This window comes from Prionailurus bengalensis, chromosome D1 (assembly GCF_016509475.1).
Source record: "Prionailurus bengalensis isolate Pbe53 chromosome D1, Fcat_Pben_1.1_paternal_pri, whole genome shotgun sequence".
In the NCBI taxonomy this organism is placed as follows: Eukaryota; Metazoa; Chordata; class Mammalia; order Carnivora; family Felidae; genus Prionailurus; species Prionailurus bengalensis.
Genome location: NC_057346.1, coordinates 54,892,258 through 54,913,030, shown reverse-complemented (window position 1 = coordinate 54,913,030; position 20,773 = coordinate 54,892,258). Strand labels below are relative to the sequence as shown.

The following is a 20,773-nucleotide window of genomic DNA, read 5'->3' as shown; positions in this document are numbered from 1 at the left end:
TCTAACAGTCTGTGCAGGCCAAAGATCTGGGAGGATAACAAGCCCATGCCTTCTGACATGCTGCAGTATAAAGCTAGGTTCAAGGCCAACATTTAGAATGATCATTCAGATGGCACCCTTCTACCCATCCTAGAGAACAAACTGGTAATACAGAGAGGGGGAAAGATAGACTGACCACATTTTACCAATACCCCAGAGGCTTAGGGAGCCTAATAATTTATGAGAAACTAATTATACTGAAGTATTATGAATCAACTGAATGGCTCTACAATACATGCAGGATCACTGTGAGGTTTCAAAAAGGCCATTGGTAGGACAATATAATAAAAAGATGACTGGAGGCTAAAATCAAGAGACCTGGATTTAAGTCCTGGCTCTGCTATTTACTAGCTACATTTCTAATAAAAGTCCCTTCACCTATGAGGGGCAATCTGTTGTTTCCCACTATGTAGTCACTAGACAGATACTGGTCAAGAAGGCAACCAAGGAAGGGAAGTGATTTGATGTCTCCTTTGCCATAAAAAGCATAAAGACATTGTGCTTGGGCAGAGAGAAGGGGAAGAAAACACTTTTCAAGTAGCCACTATGTGTAAGGTACTTTACATACTAGATGAAACTGGACAGGGACTGAGGGAAGAAGTGTGCACACCAACCGCTACTTCCTTCCACTTTATCACATCTGGATGCCACAGCCACAGTATAAAGAGCCATGATACACATAACATCAAAGCCAGAAGCAACATTAGAAGCCACCTAATCTGACCCTCTCATATAACAGAAGGGAACACTGAGGTCCAAAACACAGAATGAAATTGCTTAAGATCGCACAGCAATTTAAAGGTGGGGGTTCCAATGTTTTCAGACTCTGTCAAACAATTTTCCAAATATACCTGATGTAACTGTAGCACCTTTGTAACTTTTCTTTTTTTTTTTAATATGTTTGGTGGTTTGATAGAGAGAGAAGGAGACAGACAGCACACAAGCAGAAGAGGGAGAGAGTGAGAATCCCAAGCAGACTCCAAACTCACAGGCTCCACACTCAACAGACTGAGCCACCCAGGCGCCCTGCCCCTTCGTACCTTTTCTGACCTGAATTCTGCTACTCTTGGTTTAGGTAAGTCAAATCTAGCCAGTGGCAAATATACAACAATATAAACATGTTTGGGCTGGATGTGATTGATATTTACTAATGTCTTCCATGAGGCTCAGCATGTGAAAGTTATGGACACCTTTTGCTGTCACTGCAGATTCTTCATTTAAGTACAATTCAAATCAATAAATTTTTACTGAGTACTTACATATAAGCTGCCATGTTGGAAACCAGGGACACAGAGATAAATAAAGGAATATGATCTAACTCTAGAGGTTCTCACAGTCTAGTAAGCAAGATAGGCAGGATCTAGAAAACCACAATGCCAGGCCACTTGTGAATAGTGCTGTAAGAGCAGGATAAGCAGTAAAATGTCAGAAGACACAAAAAGGAAAGACTATATTGAATTTAGGTGATCAGCAAGGCTTCATAGAAGAGGTGATGTTAAAAGGAGGGGCTTAACGAATAAACAGGTCAGACTGGTGGTCTTTGACTCTGGATTATTAGAACCCCCTATGAGCTTTTAAAAGCACCAGCCAAAGTACTTAGGGGGAAGTACACTAATATTTGCAATTTACTTTGAAATTCATTTAAAAAAATAAGATGGATTAATGAATGAACACAGGGATGTGATATACTTGTCCATATATAACTTATAATGAATGCGATAAAGCAAATACTTGAAAATGTTAATGGTAGAAGAATCTAGGTGGTGGGTATACATGTATTCACTGTAAAATTCTTCCAACTTTGCTGTACTTTTGGAATTTCTCCTAATAAAAAGTTGGGGGGATGGATACCAATGCTGAGCTCTGATTTAACTGGTATAAAATAGGCCCAGGCATTGGTATAGTACCAGAACCAAACAAAACAGTCAATAAATAAATGGATGATTTTGACAGAGAATGATAATGGCAAGTGCATCCCAGACCACAGGAATAGCAACCGTGAGAGTACACTGTGATAGAACACAACATGAAAATGAAAAAGTAGGACACAGTGATCACAGAGAACCTTTTATGTTCTGTAACACATACAGCACTGGTCAGAAAAATGGTCCCTTCTAAGCAGTTCTAGGTCCATGCAATGAATGTTCTGTGTTAAAAATAAAAGATGACACTTGATTTAAAAAGGCTGTGGAGAGATGACAATGAAAAAAGAGGTGTTGCCTGGAGGAGGGGACCAGCTGCCATCTGTCTGCACAGAGGACTCTGCGCTGACTTGAGCTCACACAATGGGACTTGGAGTTTAGAAGAGTCCTCTAAACTGCCTAACAGGGTTGCTAAAATTCTAAAAACCAGTGTCCCTGCAAAACCTCTTGAACTAACCATCTTTGCAAATAGGATTTCAGCCATCATTTGACACTGACAGTTTAATAACCACTAACATTCTAAAACACTTTGGAGTTTACAGAAAACATGGAAATCCATTTGGTTGGTATCATTTTTCTCATTCATTCATGCAAATATTTATTCATCACCTACTGTCTGCCAGGCTGTGCTAGGTGCTGGGGATAAAACAGTGAACAAGTCAGAAGAAGCAAAATGTCAGAGATGGTGCCAGTCACCCAGAGCCAACAGAGGCGGGGATCTGAAATGCAGTCTGTGTGACCAGAGGACCACCTCTTTTTCAACTACACCACATGTCACTGTTCACTCTAAAAGCAAAGGAATGGGCTAGATAACCTCTAATAATCCCTCAGGCCATTATTTAAAATGAAAGAGAGAAAGGAAGAAGAGAAAATAAAACCTATTCCATATATTAACCACATCTGTCAGTCAACAACTCAAAGCAGCTGAGACTGGCATGACCAACACTCCACCCAGAACTGGGGAGTACTGCATGCCCTTGACACCTGGTTATGAGAATCTGATCTTTAATTAAATTGTGCCAGGAGGCTTTCTTTGGCAGGAGCCTGGAATGCTGCAGTCTTGAATTTGCTGAGGGATGTCCTTCTGACACGTCAAAGGCACTCCCGCTATGCAGCCTCCAGCCACTTGTTCTGGTTTAGCAACAAGAAAGCAACTGCTGAAGTAGCAGAGGAAAACTGTGGAGGCTGTTTCTGGGCTGTTAGGAAAGCTACTTTAATTTCTGACCCTCAGTTTCCTCTTATGTAAAATACACATAAGACTATGTACTTTATACAGGTATGAGAACTTAAAAAGCATATATAGAGAGAAGCACCTAGCATGCTGCCTGGCACAAAACAGATGTCCAATAAATACCCGTTCTTATCCCCCATTCATCTTTCTAGTTTCATCTCTATTATTCCCTAAACTTGTTCATTCCAACTCAATATTCTTTCATGCCCCTGCCTTTGCCCACACTGTTCTCTCTGCCTAGATGTCCCAACTTGTCTGCCAAGCAAACTCCTACTCATTCTTCAAGACCCAGCTTGATTCACTTTCTCTATGAAACCTTCATAGAAACCCCCCTACTTCTATCCTTTCCCCAAAATTTAATAGCATTTTATACATACATTTATACATGCAGCATTTATACATTTATACATGCAGCAGTTTCCACATAATCATAATAACCTCACCAGACTATGAACAAGCCAAAGGACAAAACTGAGTCTGATTAATCTCTATTCTCCAAGTCCCACCCAGCACAAACCTGGCACACGAGGTAACTAGCAAAGGTTCACAGTCTAAGGCTGCCTTGTTTACAAGAAAAAAAACATAGGAGCTAGAAGGATCATGAAAAATCAGCCAGTTCCAAACCTTTATTCTATAGCTGGGAACCTGAAACCCATAGGGGTATGAAATTTACCTAAGATCACTCAATGAAATAATGAGGACATGATGAGCCTCTGATTATTCTGATTCTCTTAAAAACACTCTCTTTCAGGGGCACCTGAGTGGCGCAGTCGGTTAAGCGTCCGACTTCAGCCAGGTCACGATCTCGCGGTCCATGAGTTTGAGCCCCGCGTCAGGCTCTGGGCTGATGGCTCGGAGTCTGGAGCCTGTTTCCGATTCTGTGTCTCCCTCTCTCTCTGCCCCTCCCCCGTTCATGCTCTGCCTCTCTCTGTCCCAAAAATAAATAAACGTTGAAAAAAAAAATTAAAAAAAAAAAACACTCTCTTTCTACACTAATTATAGTTTGAGACAAAATGAACAAAGGACTATACCTGGAATCAGAGAGGTATGAGACGCAGCAAAATGAAATGGAAAAGACAGAGAGATTTGGAGTCACAGACTTAAGGCAACGATGTACCTTCACCCTTCCCTCCTCTCACCAATCAGATCTACATATCTTCCTCACTTCTACCACCTGTGCAGATAGCCACTAGAGTTACCTGCAGAAACTAGTAACAAAGGTCTGATACCTCTCCCTACCATCTTGGGAAATTCCTGAGCTGCAGTTCCAGTTAAGCTATTCTCAACAGTTAAGGATAAGCTTCAAACCATCAGACTTCACAATGGATGCCCTGAACTAAGAAAATCATCACTGAAACCTGAGGCCCATACAATCTGAGAGCTGAAAGGAACCTATATGGCCATCTGGTTCAACCACCCAAGGAACAATGAAATCTACTCAGCTGCCTCTTACATGGATGACCTTCTAGTCAATCTCTGCCTAAACATATCTTGTGATTTCCCACACTGCCACATGCTGCCTCAAAGGAACATTTTCTCTTGGAAGTGTTAAGAACCACAGTTTAAAAGTGGACTGCCCTCTCTCCTCTAAAAGATAATCAGGACTAAGTCAATCAACCTTCCAGTGTCCATTTACTTCAGTCATCCTCAATCACCCAAAATCTTGTCCCCTACCTTTTCTGTATGCCCTCTAATCTCATCAAATTCCTCACCCCCTCCTAATTCTGGATCCCTTTCACTATTTCCTCTGTATCTTCCCATTTGTCATGGGCTAACTCCCCTTGCCTCCTTTTCTTAAAAGAAACCTGGCTATCACCTAAAAAAGAGACTTCAGCAGCCCTCTCAATTGGAAGCTATTTTCTCTCTCATACCCAATGTATCAGTGTTGTCCTTAACTTTTCAGAGCTATTTCCAAACAATTCCTTTCTCCTTGTAAAAACTTCTTTCCTTTGAGCAGCCTCCACTGGTTGCTATCACACTTCCGTCCTGCCTAATACTCACTTCCTGGTCACCTCACTCAAAGGCTTTAGTTCCTTGATCAGTCTTCTTCTGTACCCCTCTAGTTATCATTCTAGGTGACTTTTACAGCCACAATGATAACCATTCCAACACTCTGGCCATTTCAATTGCAGACCTCCAGTCCAAGCTGCCAATACTCCCATGATCACACCCTAGACCTTATCACCAAAATGTGCATCAACTCCAATATCTGGAATGAATCATATATACTCTAACACAATCTCCAAGCCATGCAGCTCACTTGCTCAAGAAGTTCTACTACGATTCCTAGACTTTCTATTGAGCTCTAATCCACTATCCATTAGTACCTCCAGCCTTCACTTCTCTTTTTTCTTAATTACAGTCCATAAAAATCACTCAAACATCAAAACCCATCAGTCCTCTAAAACTCAACAACAAAAATCCTAACAACTCAATTCAAAAGTGGGCAAAGGATCTGAATAGACATTAAAAAAAAAAAAAAAAGATATGTGAATGGCCAATAAGCACATGAAAAAATGTTCAACGTCACTAATCATCAGGAAAATGCAAGTCAAAACTACAATGAGATAATACCTTGCATCATTAGGATGGCTACTATCAAAAAAAGAGAAACCAACAAGTATTGGTGAGGATGTTGAGAAATTAGAACGCTTGCTCACTGCTGGTGGGAATGTAAGATGGTACAGCCACTATGGAAAATAGTGTAGTGGTTCCTCAAAAAATTAAAAATAGAATTACCATATGATCCAGCAATTCCACTTCTGGGTATACACACACACACACACACACACACACACACACACACACACACACAAATGGGGTCTCAAAGAGACATTTGCACACCTGTGTCCATAACAGTATTATTCACAATAGCTAAAATGTAGAAGCAATACAAGGATCCATTGGCAGATGAATAGATAAGCAAAATGTAGTACACACATACACTCAAATATTATTCAGAGAAGGACAGAAATTCTGTAACATGCTACAACATGGATGAACCTTGAGAACACTATGCTAAGTTAAATAAGTCAATCACAAAAAGACAAATACTATATGATTCCAATAATATGAGATCATATTCTCATAGTCAAAATCATAAAGATAAAAAGTATGATGGTGGCTGCCAGAAGCTGGTGGGAGGCGAAACGGAGAGTTACTGTTTAACAGGCCGAGTTTCAGTTTTATAAAATAAAAAGAGTTCTAGGATGAATGCTGGTGATGGTTGCATAATAATGTGAATGTATTTAATGCCACTGACCTATACACTTAAAAATAGTTAGTATGGTAAGTTTTATGTTATATACATTTTACCACAATAAAAAAAAAAGGAAAAAGTAAGGGGAATTAGAATTTACTAAATACGCTACAATGTGCTCAAAGTTCACAATGGTATCACAGTCATATTACCATAGGAGCCTGTTAACACTGGGGTAGAGGCCAGTGAACTGAGACTTAAGATATTAATTACAGGGGGCGCCTGGGTAGCTCAGTCAGTTGAGCATCCAACTCTTGATTTCAGCTCAGGTCACGATCTCATGGTGAGACATGAGATCAAACCCTGCCTCGGGCTCTGTGCTGGCTGAGGAGCCTGCTTAATTAAGATTCTCTCTCCCCCATTTGTGCACGCATGTTTCTCTCTCTCAAAAAAAGATATTAATTACAGGCAAATGATGACTGGTTCTCAGTAAAATCTATAGGACAATAAGACAGCTTATAACAGGCTTTCACTGTACATACATACTTTAAATAAATCTGATCAATCTAAACAAATCTGATTAAAACACACACATGACACACAGAAAACAAAACAATCAATCCCTTTGCCTCCTCTCCCTTTCCAAAATTCAACTGGAAAAATCTCAGCTTTGGCATACCTGAACTCCCTCCCAAATGTCTCTATACTGAAGCAGTTGAATGTCCTAGAGAACATTGCCTGATTGACTGCTTTCACTTGAAAATTATGAATACCTCCCTACATATGATTACCTTGCCTCAAATAAGCACTCAATTGGGCTTCCCAATCACCCCTTCCCCTTTGCTGATGAACTCACCTTCTGTGAGAAAATAGAAATCTTTGCAGGAGAATTCCATCTTCCCACTCCCAAATCTATGTGCCTGTCTGCACCTGCATCACCCAGTTACAATGAAGGAAGTGTTCCTACTCCCATCAAAAGCCATTCTCTCTTTTCCCTCTACTCTTTTACTTGCACTCCCTCTCACCTGGAATGATCTCTTTCAGCTACATTAATCAACCAATCAATTAATCAGTCTCTCTCCCCCACTCCCTCTCTTTTTTAGATATATTCAGTCATTCAACAAATATTTATCAAGCATCTACATTATCCCAGTACTACTCTAGCTGAATAAGACAAAGTCCCTGTGTTTGTGGATTCTATGAACCAGTAAAAGAAGCAGACAAAGAAATAAGCAAATAAATATGCAATGTCAAATCCATAATGGAAATTAAAGAGTAATACATGTGAATATGGAGAGGAACAGGGATGGGTGGTATATAAGACGAGATGATCAGGAGAGGCTTCTCTGAGGAAGAGACACTTAAGACCTGAATAAATGAGACAACTAATCTTAGTAATACCTGGAAGCATTTTAAGCAGAGGGAGCAGTAAGTACAAATGTCCTAGATGAGACTATTTGGGGGCATGTAGGGCAGCGAAAAGGACAGCAAGACAAAAGTTTACTGAACAAGGAAAAGCATGGCAGAAAACTAAGATTAGAGATATAGCCAGGGGCCAGATTATGTAGGACTTTACAGTCCTACAAACAGTAAGTTTGAATTCTGTATCAAGCATGAGAAGATACTAATGAGTTTTGAGTAGTGTTCTGATTTATGTTTAAACCACTCTGGTTGCAGAGAAGAGACTGCAGGGGAGCAAAGGAAAAGTAAAGAGACCATTAAGAAATTATTATAATAGTCCAGGTAGAAACTGATGATGCCTTAATGGATTGCAGTCAGTATACAGCAGTATAAGCAAAGATAGATATTTTGAAGGTGGAGCCAAATGGTTTATTTAGAGATTGGATGTGAGAAAAAAGGAAAAATCAAGATGATCTCTAAATTTTTGGCCTGTTCTGAGAATACTGAGTGAATATAAACATGTTATAGTGTCTCCCATTCAAAGACACCAACATCTTCCTCAAAACATCATACATTTCTTGTTGCCCTTCATAGCACAGCTTCTCAAAAGAATTGTCTATTTATACTATCTCCACTTCCTCCTCTTCTATTTGCCAAGTAATATTCTACTATTGCACCAAAAGTAGTCAAGATTACCAATCATCTCCATGTTGCCAAATCAAATGGTTACTATTCTGTCTTGACCTTACTCAATCTCTCTGCAGCATTCACCTGCTTCTCCTTCTTTTTGTGTACTCCTATCTCCTTTGCTGACTCTTCCTAGCTATCCTCGACATGTCCAAGGTTAGAAACCTCCTTTCTTCATATGTTACATTCTCATCTAGATGATCTCATCTAGATGTATGGCGTACATGTATCTCTATGTATGGCTTTACATATTACCTATATGTTGATGTTATCCAAGTTTCTATCTTTAGCCCAAAAGCTCTCTTTCAGATTAGTAACCATCTGTTAGACAATTCCACCTAAACCTAACATGAATAAATGAAACTCTTGGTATTCACAGCATCTATGATAAATTTTAATTGTATTTGCTTATTTATTATACATCTCCATCAATAAACAGAAAGCTTCACAAAGGAGCAACTAAGTCTTTTGTGTTTACTAATATATAGTTAGCAACTAAATAGGGCTCAGCAAAAGTAGACACCAAGATTTACTAGAGCCTGTCTCTACCCTCCAAATAGTCACATACTAATAGGATAGGCAGATACATAAACCGCAATGACAGTATGACATGACATGGTAAGTGCCACTGTCAGTGGTGAGAGGAAGAACATGAGTGCTTCATGAATCCCAAAGAAGGGCCCTTAATAGCCTTGGAGTCAAGGAAGGCTTTTTTTTTTAATATGAAATTTATTGTCAAATTGGTTTCCATACAACACCCAGTGCTCATCCCAACAGGTGCCCAAGGAAGGCTTTCTTAAGAAGACAACTTAAGAGTTTATTTTTGCAAGCATAGTTATTCAGTGCCTACTATACACTTTTTCTTTTTTATATAATTATGTTCAAGCTTTATAGTAACTCTTCAAGGTAGGTATAAATATATTCAATTTTATATATGAAGCTTAGAGAGATTAAAAACCAAGTAGTTAGTAGGTAGTGGAACCAAAATTTGAACTGAGGTCAGTCTGCTTTTCAATCCCTCCACCTTCCTTTCTTTCTTTTCTTTACTCTTCCTTTTTTTTTTCCTGTATCACAAGGCATCACCAAAAATAATATCTTTTATACTTGCCACCTACTATTTGTTTGACCTAAAAGAAATCACTATACCTCTTGACTTCAGTTTTTAGCATGGGGTTCAATTACCAGTCAGTCTCTAAGTCCTCCTCATTCTAACTCCCTCTTTTTTCCTTTGTTATTAAAGATTGAGACTCATGGCACCTGGGTAGCTCAGTAGGTTACCGTTACTTGTCAGACTCTTGATTTCGGCTCAGATCATAATCTCACAATTCATGTGAGATTGAGCCCCGCATCAGGCTCTGTGCAGACAGCCTGGGATTCTCTCCCTCTCTCTCTGCTGTTCCCCTACTCGTGCTAGCTCTCTCTCTCTCTCAAAATAAATAAATAACCTTAAAAAAAAGATTGAGGGGTGCCTGGGTGGCTCAGTCGGTTAAGCACCCGACTTTGGCTCAGGTCATGATCTTGCGGTTCATGAGTTCAAGCCCTGTGCCCATCTCTGTGCTGACAACTCAGAGCTTGAAGCCTGCTTCCTGTGTCTCCCTCTCTCTCTCTGCCCATCCCCTGCTCATCCTCTCTCATTCATTCTCTCTCATTCATTCTCTCTCTCTCTCTCTCTCTCTCCCTCCCTCTCAAAAATAAATAAAACATTAAAAAAAAAAAAAGATTGAGGCTCAGTTCTAAAATAGTCAGTGAGCAACCCTAGGCATTTCTTTCATGCTATAGCATCTAAGCATTTTTCATGGTGAAAATACATTCACAAATAACCACAGTAACATCTGTAGATCAGTTCACAGTTTACAAATTAGTTTCACACATTCATTATTTCATTTGATCTTCACCAACCCCATGAGGTGTTAAATCCCTATTTTACAGAGGCCAATGGAAGTGAAATGCCTAGCCTAGCTCTATCAGGTCTCTGGCCTCTAAAGCCCACCAGAAATTGAATTTAAGAAAATAGAGGGGTGCGGAAGGGATGAAGACAGCAAATGACTCATTGAGGAAGCTCACCCAAGTGGCCTAGAGCCAGAAGAAATTAACAGGGACCATGTCAGTTTCCCTTCCAAGGTAATGAGCGTTTGGCCATGGCACAGTGACCTACCACGTGGAACTGCTCTGTTTTCATTTCAGTAGTACCTTGAGTCCAGCCCCAGAAAAGAAAATGTAAGAACACTCTTTGTACACTGCATACAGAGGGTCTGAAGACAACATGGCATAAAAGAACAGATACCACCTTTAGAGAAGACTTGAATTTAGGTCCAATCTCTGCCACTGACTTGCTGAATAAAAAGTTCCCTCCCTCTGTGTTATCATAGCCCCTTGTGCTTCTGTCACATATACTTATCACATGAGGTTATAGACACCCATACTCCTTGACCTGCAATGGAAGGTAGCAACTTAGTCCAATTTCCATCTTTGTATCCCCAGCACCTGGCACCACAACTAACACTGAATAGATGATCCAGAGAATGTGTGATGATAGATGTCATGTTCAAAGTTTTTTGTATACATATGCATTCCACATTATAGTCTACCCAGGGAGTGCCAGGAAAATAGCAACCTTGTCTTCTTATCTCTGCTTCCTCTCTCACCTCTCCTACTTTGAGGACACTGCTCAAGAAGAGTTTGTTGAGGAGAAACAAGACAGTCCAAAAAGCCGGCCTTCGGAGGGAAAGAAATTAACCTATATGGTCCTCTTTCCCAGACTATAGTCTTTCCCACCATACCTACCTCAACACCCAAATAACCCCTAACTTTTTCAGTCCACCTTCTTCTTCAAAAGACCATTGTTCTTCTCTCCAGTACCCCACCCTCCTCCCTCTACCCCATCCCTGCTATCCCCTCTTCTTCCCTTGGCTCACAAGTCCACCTCTTTTCCTCCAGGTCAACAATGAAAGCTGCCACAGAGCCTTTCTTCCTCTCCCAGTCACTTGTCTCACAAAAGAGAGTCTGGGCCCAGCCCTACTGGACACCTTGCTCTACTCCCACTCTAGTCTTCAAGCTGTCCATTTTCCATCTTGCTTACTCCCTATGCTACCCCCTCCCCTCTGGGAAGGAGGTAGGGGTCAAATCCTGGAAGAAAGATTGCTTATTGGCAAACCCAAAGCAAGGCACAGATGAAGTAAGGAGAGAGACTGGCACAGAATTTGTAGATGAAAGCTCAAAGTAAGGGAATTAGGTAGGAAACGGAGAGCGTTTGGACCTCAAACACCACAAAAAGGTCCATACAAACCAGTAGGTTTATTAATAATGAGAAAGTTTAACCAACAGTTCTAAAAGGAAAAGAGAAGAAAGCCTAACCAAGAAGAGAAGGACCCAAGAGAGGGAAGGAAAAACTAGCTATGGAGGGTAAAGGATAAGAAGGGGAAGTATGAGGAGAGCAAGAAGAAGAAAGAAAATGGAGGGCAGGAGAAAAAACAGGGGAAGGAAAAATGAACAGGAGTAGGAAATAGAAAAATGGGGCGAGGAAGACGAGGCAGTGTCACAGAAAAACTGGGGGGAGGTAGGGGATCAAAATCATCCAGGTAAGTTAGTATCAGGCCTAGTGTTTCTTGGTCCCAGATGATTAAGAAGGAAAGAATTATACAGAGTAAGACATTGCACAGCCCCCAAGGTCTGTCATTAACTAGGCTGAGTAAGGAGGGGGCTCCAGAAAAGATAGCCTAGTTTATTTATTTTTTAACATTTTATTTTATTTTTTTAGAGAGAACGAGAGAGAGCATGCAAGCAAGCTGGGGAGAGGGATAGAGGGAGAAGAGAGAATCTCAAGCAGGCTCCAGGCTCAGCACTGAGCCCCATGCGGAGCTCGATTCCATGACCCTGGGATCACAACCTGAGCTGAAATCAAGAGTCAGACACTCCACTGACGGAGCCACCTAGGCACCCCGAAGATAGCCTACTTTAAAGCAGCTTTACACTCAAGTATCAAATCACTGGCCAGTTCACAGAAAAACCATTAACATGCCTTGACCTGTTTCTTCCCAACCCCACCTCCCTACATCCAACATACCTACACTCAACACTAAAATAATCAGCCTCTGCCTTGCCCGTGAAGTCTCTGGGTCCTCAGCAGACCAGCAAGATGTCATCCAAAAGGCTGGCTGGAGGACAGGATACAAAGGCCTGCTCTCAAGTTCCCCTGTCTTCTACAGGATTGAAGGGGACATCTCTGCAGCCCATTCTAGGGTTTAACCAGCTTACTTTTCCAAAAGGCAGTTACATCTAGGGAAGCCAGAGTTACAAAAAGAACATCAAGCTCTTCACTGCATAGATAAGGAAACTGAGGCCCACAGAGGCTACCAGAACAGGACCAGCCTGGGTCTCCTATCTCCCGGTTTACTCCACCTCTTAACAGGTCACTTATAATATAATGGCCCTCCCCAGCACCCAAGAGAAAACCCCCAGGGTCCCAGCAGGCCAGCACCTAAGCCAAGGTAGAAGAAAGCACCACCCAAACCACCAAAGAGAGGGTGTTAGCAAAAGAGAACGGCTCCTGAGGCACAGCAGTTCCCCCAAACCAGCTTCCCCTTCCCAACCTTTCCTAGCCAGAGCTGATTCCAGGTGCTGGCCTAGCCCTAGGCCGGCTCATCTGAGGGTTCCGCCCTCAGCCCTTTCTTTCACTTAGAGTCTCTTTCCTTAAGAGACCCTAAACCCACCGGTCTGTGCGGCACCACTCCCCGGAAGCCAATGGAGACCCCTCCCCCTCCCAGCAGTGCCCAGCTGGGCGTGCCCCAGGGTGGGCCAGCATTACCTGGTGGGGGGAGCTGGCCCCGGCATCTCTGGCTACTGTTTTTGTCGCAGAGCCGCACCTCTCCCGCCCAGCTAACGGCACAACGCCCTGGCTCCACCCGCGCTGCTCTACTCAGCTGGGGCCGAGCTCCCAGCAGCTCAGCCGCCCCAGCTCCCGCTCTCGGTTGCAGCACGCTCCCGCCCTCGCAGGGCTCAGCGAAGGCGCAGCTTCGGGGTTGGTGAAGCAGAAGGGGCGGGGGAAGAAGGGAGGGAAGGAGGCGGGAGTAAACGGCGCTTCTCCCTCCCCCTCCCCCGAAGAAGCTCTGAGGGCGGGGAGACTGCTACCTTACCACCCTCTCAGCTATTCTCCCCCACCTAGTCCCGCTACCTAGCAGGAGGTAATTTCTCGCTGGGGCTAGGCTTTCCGGGGCCTGTCAGAGTCCTGGTTGAGCCCCAGAGTCAAGGAAGAGAACCAGACCCGCTCTGTACCTTAGTTTCTGCATCTGTACAAGGACTCAAGGGCACTTCAGGTCAAACCAGGTATTTTATCAGATCAGCCTTCAGGGAAAGAGATGCACCCACCCCTCTATACCACCAAGGTGTCAGGTTCTAATTCTAATGCCCGAGGGGAAACTAGGTGGGCACTTACAGCTGCTTCTAAGCAAAGAAAGCTCAGCAGCAGCTACCATTTATTAAGTGCTATTGTGTACCAGACGCTTTACAAAACGTTTTGTGTAGGGGCACCTGGGTGGCTCTGTCGGTTAAGCGTTGTACTGTGACTCAGGTCATGATCCAGTAGTCTGTGAGTTCAAGCCCCTCAACCGGCTCTGTGCTGACAGCTGGGATCTTGGAGCCTGCCTCAGATTCTGTGTGTGTGTGTGTGTGTGTGTGTGTGTGTGTGTCCCTCCCCCACTCACTCTCTGTCTCAAAAAATAAACATTAAAAAGAATTTAAAAAAAAAATGTTTTGTCTGTCTCACCACAACCCGATGAAGTAGGCACTCTACCAAATCACATGTCAAAACTGAGGTCCAGGAAGAACGTGGTTTCATACAATAGGTATTTCTTAAGCACATATTGTGAATCAGGCATTGTAATGAGCCCTAAGCTGAGCAACACATTACAGGACATTCATTAACCCTGGCCCAGACCCCCTAAACCCCACCAGTGCCCCCTGAATCATTTAACATTAAACAAACAAAAAAGCCTTCATACATTTCCAAATGCTCCCTAAGAGGTAATATTATGCCACTAACTACCCCCCTCTACACCCTGCTCTTGAGATATATGGCAGGAGTCAGATTATGCAAGGTCTCTTCCAGGTCAGAACTAGGAGTTCGCGTTTTGTTCCGTGTTAAGGATCAGAAGACTTTGGATGATTTTAAGCAGAATAATGAGATCTAATTTACATCTTTAACAGATCACTGATTGCTGAATGGAGAATAAAGGGGAGGATGATAGAAACAAGAAAACAAGTTAGTAGGTTCTTTCAGAACTCCAGGCAAGAGAAGATAATAATGATTTTGACTAATATATTGGAAGACGAGCTGAAACAAAACAAGCATTTTCTAAGGATACAGCTTGAAGAAGCTGCAGCAGAACTTAGTGAAAATAGAATGTGATGGATGAGAGAGGAGAGTGACTTCCCCAAGACCACACAGCCAGAAAACGGCTGAGTTGTCCCAACTCTGGTCTGACTCCTATGCTTTACTTCTCTCTGCCATGTTAGTCATCTTTAGATCAACTGCCATAACCCCTGTCCCTACTGCCTAGCAAAGAGCAGATAACCAGCATTATGCCTGATCAATAATTTAAGGATGCTAGACAGAAATTTTATGGTATTTATCCATTTTCCTTGTCAGATGTCTACACCTCCATTCAATGTGGCCAAATTATTTAACTGCAGAAGGATGTAAGGGAAGAATTCCATGAGGACAGAAAGAGCTCTTATGTTAAGTATCTTCCATCTTTCCCAGCAGACCCTGAGCACCCATACTAGTCCACTTACCAGAAGTCCCAAATTTGATGGAGGAGATAGGGAATTTCTTGAAGACACCCACATTATAGAGAACTGGTCAGTAACACCGGCTGGGGGACCTACGACACTATGAGAACTCAGGTTCAAAGTCGTTTTAGGATGTTCCTTTAACCCCATACCCTTGTATCAACTTATACAGAGTTGATGAAAGTCAGGAACAGTCTTCTGCTTTGGACATAGTTTTTCAAAGTAATGATCAATAATCATAACATCTGATCTTACCCAACTTTCCACCCCATGTAGCATCCCCCCTCTTACAGATGGTTTTCTAGGTTCTGCTGAAATACATGTAGGAACAGACAGCTTCCTTGAAAACAGCACTATTAGACAATGCTTCCTAACATTCAGCCAGGTGCCTCTCTGTAAACTTCCAATTCTGCCTCCTGGAAAACATCCTTCAGAGCAAATATTAAAGGCTTTCAGATATATGTTATGGTAATCTATCAAGTCCCCGCACTTCTCTTCTCCAGGATAAATACTCCCATGTTCTATTCATCACCTGTTCATTCAATAACTACTTAAGATCTTGTATAAGCCACCAGGGATAGAAACATCAGTAAACAGGACCAACCTTTATGGTTTACGTTTTTTTTTTTTTAATTTTTTCAACATTTTTTATTTATTTTTGGGACAGAGAGAGACAGAGCATGAACGGGGGAGGGCCAGGGAGAGAGGGAGACACAGAATCGGAAACAGGCTCCAGGCTCCGAGCCATCAGCCCAGAGCCTGACGCGGGGCTCGAACTCACGGACCATGAGATCGTGACCTGGCTGAAGTCGGACGCTTAACCGACTGCGCCACCCAGGCGCCCCTATGGTTTACGGTTTTAATATGATGGTTTTCAACTCTCCTTTTGCATCAAAATTACCTGGGAAACTTTAAAAATATACACTGAAGGGCGCCTGGATGGCTCAGTCATTAAGCATCTGACTTCAGCTCAGGTCATGATCTCACAGTGGGTGAGTTCGAGTCCCACATCAGGTGAGCACGAGCCCCACTTTGGGTGAGCTCGAGCCCTGCTTGGCTCCAGCCCTGCTTCGGGTAAAAATGTGAGTCCCAGGTGAGCATCACTTCTCTCTCTCTCTCTCTCTCCCTCTCTCTCTCTCTCTCTTTTCCTCCCTCTGTCTCTCTGCCCATAATGGGATATTCTATCTCTCTGCCCCTCATTCACTTGCACCCTCTCTCTCTCTCTCTCTAATAAATAAAAATAAAAAGAGTTTGATTATGACTTTTCAGATACAACAGCAAAATCATGATCCATAAAATAAAAAGTTGGTAAATTGAACTTTATTAAAATGTACAACTTCTGCAAAAGATACCCATTAAGAAAATGGAAAGACAAGCCATAGACTGAAAAAATATTGGCAAAACACATATCTGATAAAGAACTTGTATCCAAAATGTACAAAGAACTCTTAAAACTCAACAGCAAGAAAACAACCCAATCCAAAAAAATGGATAAAATAATCTGGACACCCCAACAAAAAAGATACAGAGAATATGAAGAGACAATCAGCATCATATGTCATTAGGGACAATAATGAGGTGCAACTACATACCTATTGGAATGGCTAAAACCCAAAACACTGATAACACCAAATGTGGGTGAGTATATACAGCAACAAGGATTCTCATTCACTGCTGATGGGAATGCAAAATGGAACAGCCACTTTGGGAGACAGTTTGGCAGTTTCTTATAAAGCTAAATACAGTATAGGCTTACCATACAATTGGCAATTGCACTCCTAGGAATTTATCCAAGTGTGTTGAAAATTTATGTCCACACAAAACCTTGTCCACAAATATTTATTACAGCCATATTCTTAATTGTCAAAGTTTCAAAGCAACTAAGATACCCTTCAATAGATCAATGGGTAAACAAACATCCATACAACGGTGTATTATTCAACAATAAAAAGAAATGAACTTTCAAACCTCAAAAAGACACAGAAAAACCTGAAGTGAAAGAGTGTCAAGTATAAAGCTAGGCTGAAAAGCATGATATTCTTGGAAAATGCAAAACTATAAAAGCAGCAAAAATATCCGTGGCTGCCAGGGGTTTAGAAGGGGGTTGGGGTAAGGATTAGCAGGTGGAACACTGGGCACTTTTAACACAGTGAAACTATTCTATATGATATTGTAATGGTGGATAGGATACATGACATTATGCACTTGTCAAAACCCACAAAACTGTACAGCACAAAGAGTGTACCCTAATATAAACTATGGACTTTAGTTAGTAATAATGTGTCAATATTGGTTCATCAATTGTACCTAATTCACAACACTGCAAGATGTTGACCACTGACAAAGTGCAAGGGAGAGTGGTAGAAAGAGAGTACGTGGGAGCTCTTTGTACTTTCTGATCAATTTTTCTGTAAGCCTTAAAACTTATCTAAAAATAAAATGTATTAAAATAAAATAAAAAGTAAAAGTTTCAAGCAATATAAAGGACATACAAGACAAAGCTCATTTTCTTTTTTAGTAGATTCATTAAACATAAAATTACTCTGTCAAATGGCCATAAAAATTTTTAACACTCTCAATTTTTATGCTTATCTCATTGTAGACTGAGAATAGGTCAGACTCTACTTTGAGTAGTGGTGATCTAGGACATCTTCCACTATGCATAAACATGATACTCTAAGTGCAGTCTGTCTCCTTCAGAACATTGTTGGACTATCACCTCCTTTAACTCTACTTACCTCCAATAATTTAGTCTGAAGCTGCATTAGTTTTTAGCCACTGCAATGTCTTTGCTGACATTGAGCTTAGGCAGCCAAAACCACCATTTCTATAAGAATAGCATCATGCTAGGTCTTCTCCAGCCTGCCCATATGTTGCTATTTCTTTGAGACTTAAAATGTAGAACTTCTCTGTCATCCTCCTTAAATTCCATCTTGTTGGCTTCAACCCATCTTTGCAAGCTCACTTGCTCACTTGCACTCTCTCTCTCTCTCTCTCTCTCTCTCTCTGCCATCTAGAATAGTTTTCCCTTCCAGTCTTTATCACCTGTAAATCTAATAAGTATTCTATCTCTTCAAAAATTTATCAAACATCTACCATGTGTCTTTGCCTATAGTAGGCTTCAGGGATTAAAGACAACTTAGAAATGGCCTATGTCTCCACTAATCACCACTAATAGTGGAGGCAAGCATATATAAAATGAAAAGTCCCACACTAGAAAACTGAATAAACAAAATAAACTAGATAAGGTAGAAGAAACAACATTATCATATAATGTAAAGCAGGCCCACTAATATTTTCAGCAGGAAAGATCAAATTTAGGCATTTTCTATTGTAGATTTCAGTTCTCAAAAACCAGGTGCTGATTCAGTTATAGAAGGCTGGCTAGCTGGTTCACTCCTAGCCAGCCAGTCAGCTAGGTGTTTCTTTCAATGGTGGGTGCTACTATAGGAAGCTTGGCTAAACTTGGCTCCCTCTGATAAAACATAAGACTCATGAAAATGAGGCATACTGGTAAGAAGCCAGAATTCTATTTATTACTGAGGGCTAATAATGAAGGAAGCTTTATTACTGAGGGCTAATAACCAATCAAACTTATGATTAAGGAAGAAACTATAAGCTAAAGAAATAAAAAAGCAGACTCAAATGAGGTAGAAGGGACTTTAAAGCCAAAACTGTACATTCAGAGAGAGAAATTAAATCTTAGAGATAAAAAATAATTTGTGCAAGTTTACACAAGTTGGCAGTTAACTTGTTTTAGGTGCAATTACTCCTTACATTTATATAGTCCTTTGGTTCACAAAGTAAATAATTCATAAGTTATTCTTCTGAGTCATGGACCTTGACCAGTAATGTTCTATCCATGTAATCACCTTAGGCCTGACCAGGCCCTTTTAGGTCACTTACCTGGCTTGTATACACATATGAGTTTATGACCCTCGGTAACACTATATAAAGGCTAATGATTGGTAATAATTAGCAAATTTTCTTTAGACACTACAGGTTTCAACCTAACTAATGGCTTATGTATAGTGATTATACAGCCCATAGGAAAAAGAAAGATTGTTTTTATTTGATTATTTTGCAACCACAAATAATTTTAAGAACAACGCATTTACTGATTGAAAATTACAATTTTCCCATATCACCAGTTAAATGTAGGAGGAAGTCAGGCAATAATGATGACTTTGCTTATAAAGTAGTCATCGAACATACTATTCTTTCTTGTAATTAGATGGCAAGGCCAGTTGCCTATTAAGTACCATGAAATGAGGTACAGTATAAAATAAATAGAGATGCCTGGGTGGCTCAATCGGCTAAGTGTAGACTCTTGATTTTGGCTCAAGCCATGATCTCATGGTTGGTAAGTTTGAGCCCCGTATTGGGTTCAGCACCGTGTCACCATGGAGCCTACTTGGAATTCTCTCTCCTTCTCTCTGCCCCTACCCCACTCATGTGCTCTCTCTCCCTCTCTCTCTCTCTCTCAAAATAAATAAATAAACTTAAACAATTAAAAATAAAAATAACAGCTTACAAAAATACTGCAAGAAAAGAAAGAAGCAATGGAGGAGATAGCATTTGGGCTGGATATTGAAGAAGGAGAATTTTTATAGATAGAGGTATTGAGATTGGGGATAAGGGTAGAGAATTCCCTTGAGGGAACCACAAAAGCAAAGACTCAAAGGAGGAAAAAGCATTCACTCTGTTTAGACAATAGTAAATAGTCTGATAATTCAAGAAAAGAGCAAATAATCTCATCATTCATTCACTACTTACTGAATATGTTCTACATGCCAGACACAGTGCTAGTCATAAGGGATGCAAACATTAGGAGACCTACATCTTAGAAAAAAAGCATTTTTAAATATAAGAACAGACAAAGCTGTGTCACTGACAGTGGGACTTAACAGATCCAAAATCTGTTCCTGCTTCAATCGTCCCCCTCTCAGTAAATAGCAACTCAACTCTTTCAGTTAGTTAGCCAAAATTTAGATTTGGCCTTGACTTCACTTTTTCTATTGCCTCTACATCAAATCCAACACAAAGCCCAAAGCCACACTGACAACCCGGTCAGTAGAAATGACTACCATTACTTCTGATCATCAGATGCTAGAATGGGTAGCTCTGCCACTTCTGGGAGTGTGAGAATTCAACCTCAGTTGAAGAGCCACCAGCATCAATGCCACTTCAATGCCAGAGACTCAAACTTGCAGGCCGATGCTACTGCTTCTGCCACCAAAGACAGAAAGTTAGTTCCCCATTACTTTTTCTCTCATGTCATTAAATCCTAAATCCAAGTGCAGTTTTGGTGAAAGCTAGGTCACTGCTCTAGAAGCGGAGCAATTTGAAAAGCAACTATCTAAGATAAGATACATTTTTAGCACTTTTAGGGGATAGCATCTTTGCCCCCAAGAAGACTCATAAGTTGGGGAACACCAAATGCTATGCAGTAAAAACAAATGATACCCATTCACTTCAGTTATCTGTTCCTTGTACTTTTTCTTCCCA

General features: G+C 41.2%; 1 protein-coding gene across 4 annotated transcripts in view; it reads right to left on the bottom strand.

Moving 5' to 3' along the window:
• PAK1 (p21 (RAC1) activated kinase 1) overlaps nucleotides 1-20,773 on the bottom strand; it is a 165,687-nt gene that overhangs the window by 74,030 nt on the left and 70,884 nt on the right. The window contains exon 1 of one of the 4 annotated variants that reach the window (XM_043580143.1): nucleotides 13,284-13,507. The exons of 2 other annotated variants lie outside the window; for them this stretch is intronic. The gene's annotated coding sequence lies outside the window, so the exon portion shown is untranslated. Of the gene's footprint in view, nucleotides 1-13,283; nucleotides 13,508-20,773 lie in introns of those variants that run through there. One more of the 4 variants, XM_043580144.1, reaches the window with a different exon arrangement.